Here is a 6,623-nt window from a genome sequence, read left to right on the forward strand (position 1 = left end):
GAAGATCCCCTGAAGAAGGAAATGGCAACCCACTCAAGTATTCTCTCCTGGAAAATCCTATGGACAGAGAAGCCTGGCAGTCTACAGTCCTTGGGATCACAAAGAGTCAGACAAGACTCAGTGACTAAACAACAAGTAGTATCTTATGGTCCCTAGTTTTTCTGTGGTGTGGGTTTTAAGTTCATCCTCATTTGAATTTATTGATTTCAGCCCTCTTCCTTATTTTCTTGATGAGTCTGGCTCATCAATTTTGTTTGTCTTTTCAAAGAACCAACTTCTTGTTTCATTGATCTTTTCTATTATTTTCTTAGTCTCTATTTAATTTTTTTCATTATTGTTCTTTATGATTTCTTTCCTTCTATGAACTTTGGATGTTCTTTGTTCTTCTTTCTCTAGTTACTTTAGGTGTAAGGTTAGGTTGTTTACTTGATATTTTTCTTGTTGCCTAAGGTAATCTCACATTGCTATCAACTTCTCTTAGATCTGCTTTTGCTGCATCCAATAGGCTTTGAATTGTTGTTTTTCACTTTCCAAACCATAACCATCCAAGCTGGAATTTTTGTCACTATACGTTCACATCCTTTCAGCCATTTACTTTTGAACTGACCATTGTGACTCAGGGAAGCCTGTGAGACTACAGCTTTTCTACAAACAAAAAGCAGGCAGAAGACATGGGATGGGGGTGGGGCATTCTGCTCAATTACAGTTCATGACTATAAGATATCCCCATAACAACATGTAACAGAAAAGGCATATGACACCCCTATAAGGTTCAATAAAACTCAGCTTTAAAAGGCCATTGTTACAATATTTTGTATCTCAAGATAAACATAAACCAACAGGTCACTGGAAAAAGCCTATTTACAATAAATTTGCGAATTTTTACCACTTCACAGTATGTAATCAGAAGCTATAATAGAACCAGTTTAAACAGTTCATCTTAACAGTTTCTCATCCATCAGAGAATAGTGGTGGAGACAGGGTTCTATCTAGCCCAAAGGTCATACTGGAAAGTAGGCTGTGGCTTAACCAAGAACAGAAAATAGATTCACTTTCTCTATCAGCACAGAGAAAGTGGGAGTCAGAAGACCAAAGGAGGAAGCAAAACTAGTAATTCTGAATATTCAGAGCCAAAACTTGTCCAGCTTTGGATAGGCTGAGACCCACTGCAAGAGGCTGCAAGATTTCTGTCTGCAAGACACAGTTTGTGTATTCAGAAAAGGAAAGGGGCTATTGGTACTTTAAATATATATATATATATATATATATATATATGGAAGAAGAAAGGAAGTGTAGAAGAAGGAAGAAAACTCAGTCTCTTCAGATTAGAGGATAAATATTTTAGAAGATCCATGAACATTACAAATAACCCAAAACAAGACAGCTGTGCCTAGGATATATGATACCCATATGGTTAGATGCTACCTGATATGTAAAGTACAATGATACCTCTTTAGGTCATTTCTGCATAATTGAGAGTTGAGATGAGATTCTATTTTTAAGTGGCTTGAAGTATCCACTAGGGAAATGTGTGGAAGTTTAGGGTTTCCCCATCCCATTTGGCTACTTCAACAAAATCAAAGCACCAGTATAGGACTTCTTTTTTACTCTTCTGGTTTCTCCTTATATACATCCTATCACAAATAAACAATTAATTATATTTATACAAATAGTATATGGTAATACATTCTTCGGAGGGCAAAGTAAGGCAATATAAGAGAACAGGAAGTAGGAGAGAGGAGTGTGACTTTATAATTGATGGTCATACTCATTAAATAAGAGAACTGGAGTGGGGGAGCAGGATATGCATGGAGCTCTCTGAGGACAGCATGCCAAGCAAAGGGGAAAAAAAAATGTCAAATCTCCTGAGGTGTGAAAATGCCTGGTGGATTTGAGAAACTGCATAAAATTCGGTGCGATTAGAGCAAAACAATCAAAACAAAAAGTAGATGTTTAAGAGAGAAGTAGTAGGAGCCTAATTAGGTAGGGCCTTATAACCCTTTAGTCACAGAACCACCAGAGTGTTCTTAGAAGAGGAATGCAATGATCTATCTGTTTTTGCATGCCAGAATCACTCTATCAGCTGTGATGAAAATAAATTGTAGAGGAGTAAGTGCCAAAACAAGACCAATTAAAACATTATGGAAATAATCCAGTTCAGAGATGATGTCTTAGACTAGGAAAGTAACTGTAAATGTGGTTAGAAAGTGTAAGATTATGGATACATTTTGAAAGTAGACCTGTTTGATTTGCTGATGGGTTGGATTTGGCAGGTGTTAGAAAGAGAGGGGACCAGGATGACTTCAAGTTTTGGGGCTGAGTTTGCTAAGATAGGCAAGGATCACATGGAATGAAACCTGCACTAAATTATTCTATAAGATAAGGGCTAGTAAAATATTTGCACATAAGGAAAATATTTTAAAATTAGAGTTCTGTAAACCATCACGTTCCTTTCTGTTCTGGTCATTATAAATAGAATGATAGAATAATAAATAGAATAAGTTTAATAATATTGCAATTTCCTTTGAAAGTGAAAGTGTTATTTGCTCGGTAGTGTCCAACTCTTTGCACTCCATGGAATTCTCCAGGCAAGAATACTGCAGTGGGCAGCCATTCTTTCTCCCAGGGATCTTTCCAACCCAGGGATTGAACACAGGTCTCCTGCATTGCAAGCAGATTCCTTTAGGAAGAATTTGTATATGTTTGTTTTTTGTTTTATGGTTTTTGGTTTTTTCATTTTTCTTTTAATTTTTGAATCCTTTGCTGCTGTGCACTTGTTCTTGGCATACTTGTAAGTTTCTTTTAAGAAGCCCCCAAAACCATTTTGAAATTAGTTAGAGCAGTTAAGAAAAATAAAGCAATAAAAATATTTCCTACAGATGTGTTCTTCTAGGAATGCCAAGGGTCCATAATACCTCCTTGAAATTTAGTATATTTTATAAAATATAATTGAATATAACATATGGAAAGAGGATTAAAATTTATCTATTTTCCTAAGTGGCTATAAAATCATGAATACGAGTTTTTACATTTTTAGTATAAAATAATATTTTCTCATATTATCATATTTCTATAAGTGTATTATTTTTGTCCAAGCATTGATGGTTTCAGAAGTAATTTACTATGATATTTATGTCAAATAGTATCTGAAAAATGTTCAAAGAAAATATGCCCTTGTTATATCAGACATTACACTAATACTTGCCCAGGTTACAGGCAAGGCACACAGTAACTAAGTCTCCAGGGATGTTACAGAGCATCTTTTGACATAATACACACTGCAGTTATAGCAAGGACCCCAAATGTGAGACTGTTAATGAAGCAATATTTGAAATCTGTCTGAATTAAAATGTGTTGCTAAACCTTAATACTCTGGAGAAGGAATAAAAGAAGATAATATATGCTTCAACTTGTATCTTTGGAAAAATATATACGGCATATGATATGTATAAATATATGAAATATAAGTATTAACATATTTTTCACATAAAGATCCCAACTTAACTCTAAATTTGAAAATTAAAGATGAATTCCCACTTTAGCCACTTGTGAAGAATTCATATAGAGACTTACAAGAGTTAGGGATTGAAAATTTCATGAAAAATCTTGAAAATAGGGTACCAATCTATTTACACATATAAATTTCAATGTTAACAATCTTATAGAAGATACCTAAAGAAAAGTATATCATTTTTGATTTCTGTACTGAGTGAGCGATTTCATCTTTTTGCATAATCTTCCTTGCTCTTTGTCTATATGGATACATAATTCACATTTTTATAATTAGTACACATATTTTAAATTCTATTTAAATTCTATTTTTTCAAATTTTGCTCATCACTCATATGAATTATAATATATTCACTGCATTACATTTAATTGAGTGGTTCTGTAATGCATTCATTAAGTCATTTTTTGTTAGACATTAACATCATCTCTGTTTTGCAAATATGGAAAATGCTCAAAAGACTATTTCTGCTTTTTCTCTTTAAAACAGTATTTCTGAGTGAAACATAACGTATATCTTATAGCCCATACTATAATCCTTTCCAAAGTTTGTTTTCTACCTCTAATTTTATATATATTTTCATATATGTTGTATGGACTTGATACAACTTCCCTGGTGGCTCAGACGGTAAAGCATCTGTCAACAATGCAGGAGACCCAGGTTCGAGCCCTGGGTTGGGAAGATCCCCTGGAGAAGGAAATGGCAACCCACTCCAGTACTATTGCCTGGAAAATCCCATGGATAGAGAAGCCTGGTAGGCTACAGTCTATGGGGTCGCAAAGAGTTGGACACAACTGAGCAATTTCACTTTCCCGTTCATGTATGTATTTGACATTTTTAGCATGCCCCAAATTGTTTTCTCCATGTTACTTTACTGACAGTCTAATAAGCTATCACTTTATTCTTCTTATACACTTCCAATTCTAATAAACTTGATTGCCCAATAAATATGTATTGCTCATTTCCCTAATGATTAAGAGTATTATGAACTTTGGTTTGATCTGATTACATCTTCTAGCCTTTGCCAATAAAATTTCCTAGGGCAGTTACCTCTTCTTTCTTTGGCTGATGTTTTAATTCTTCCTCTAAATTATTGATTTAAATTCCTGTAGTGAGTGATAGACACCCTGCTGGTGCTTAATAGGAACTGATACTTTTTAATTAAAAGTTAAAGATTTCCTTCCCTACACCCTTTGAACTATAATTACATCTAGGTATTTCTACTGTGTTTGCTAAGAACTTACCCAGAAGACACAAATGGGAAATATTCTATATAGAGAACCAGATCTTAAGACTAATGTTCACTCTGTTATTGAACAGCCTTTTGTAGAGTTCCTGCTGGGTGTAAATCTAGCTTGTTGTTGCTAAATCTCCTGTGCAGCAAGAGTAATATTACCCTCTACCTCCATGTAGTTGTATAACATCATAGAACATGGTATAAATTAAGCTTCTTAATCCTGCTGGGACCACTCATAAGTAGAGTATGAGAAATACTCCACTATACTTTAAGGCACAGACTGTAACAATATTTTTGGTTTTATTATCTCTGTATATCTATGATAAGGGCTTCTCACGTGGCTCAGTGGTAAAGAATCCCCATGTCAATGCAGGACACATGAGTTCAATCCCTAGGTCTGGAAGATCCCCTGGAGAAGGAAATGGCAACACACTCCAGTTTTCTAGCCTGGGAAATCCCAGGGGAGAGCAGCCTACCTGGCTAGCAGGCTACAGTCCATAGGTCCACAAAAGATTCAGACACAACTTAACAACTAAAACAACAACAACATACAGTGTGGTATGTTCCTGGCAAATGAGGTAAATAGCTGAAAGGAACAGGTAGAGATACATGCTCTGGGCTGGGAGAGCTGTCCAAATGCCAAGCAAATGACATTATATTATCCCTTAGGAGGAAAGAGAAAAATCATGAGCACTCATGATGTCTGGAGGAGTCTAAATCTAAGCTCCCACAACTTTGTTGGTGAAGTTATTCTATTAAATAGGCTTTGGAAAACAGTGAAAAATTAAAGCAAAAGTTAAAGTTTTAGGATTCTGGTCAGATGGGCTAAAAATTCTAAGCTTCCAATAAATTTCTGGTCCTGAAGAACATGATTGGCATAAACAAAAACCAACATAACTTTTGGCATGAGTACATGGAAGATATTTAGATCTAAACTTCAATTTTTCAGAAGGTCATGTGTTAGTTGGCAGAGTAACTGGGCCAGAACTAAGGAGAGAGAATCCAGGAAGAAGCATATTCCTAGCAAATCACTAAGAAGTAGGAATAGGTTCCATATTTGGAGCTCTCTGGTTATTCAAGCTTTGACAGTAGTTGAAGTTCAGATAGTTTGAAATTCTGGGTTTGGCTGGTGAGAAGTTGACTTTATAATGGAGAAGAGGCAAAAGAAAATGATCACCCTATCCCTCAGATCAGAGGAAATAGCTTCAAGTCCCAGCTGATTAGAGTTAGGATCAATGGCCCCTTCCTAGCTGGCTGGCATGGCAACCTACATGTAGGGATAAGATTTAATTCTAGTTACACAGAGCTGGGGAAACAGGACTAGGGCAAAGGCATTGAAAATTTCACTGTTTAGTATTGGCTGACCTGGATGTTTATAAAGTATAAATTAATAGCCTTCAACTCCATACATCACCAAGAGTGCATGGCATTACCTGAAGCCATATAAGAATGCTTGCAGCTGTCATTGCAAAGTGGAAAATCAAGTTCATAAAGTTCATTAAATTAGCTACAATATAGCTTATAACCTTCCATTTCATATAAACAAAGGCAATTACTAGCTGAGGTTGTGGACTTTCTATATTCATTTTCTGATAGTAACCATAATAGCAATAATAAGAGCTAACAACAACTGAGAACTTATAATGTCATGAATACTAGTCTAAGCATTTAACATATTAGCCCTATTGTTAGTTTGTGAACCATGAACTTCCAGATGTTCAAGCTGATTTTAGAAAAGGCAGAGGAACCAGAGATCAAATTGCCAACATCCGCTGCATAATCGAAAAAGCAAGAGAGTTCCAGGAAAAACATCCATTCCTGCTTTATTGATTATGCCAAAGCCTTTGACTGTGTGGATCACAAGAAACTGTGGAAAAT

This window comes from Capricornis sumatraensis, chromosome 6, assembly GCF_032405125.1.
Source record: "Capricornis sumatraensis isolate serow.1 chromosome 6, serow.2, whole genome shotgun sequence".
Classification (NCBI taxonomy): domain Eukaryota; kingdom Metazoa; phylum Chordata; class Mammalia; order Artiodactyla; family Bovidae; genus Capricornis; species Capricornis sumatraensis.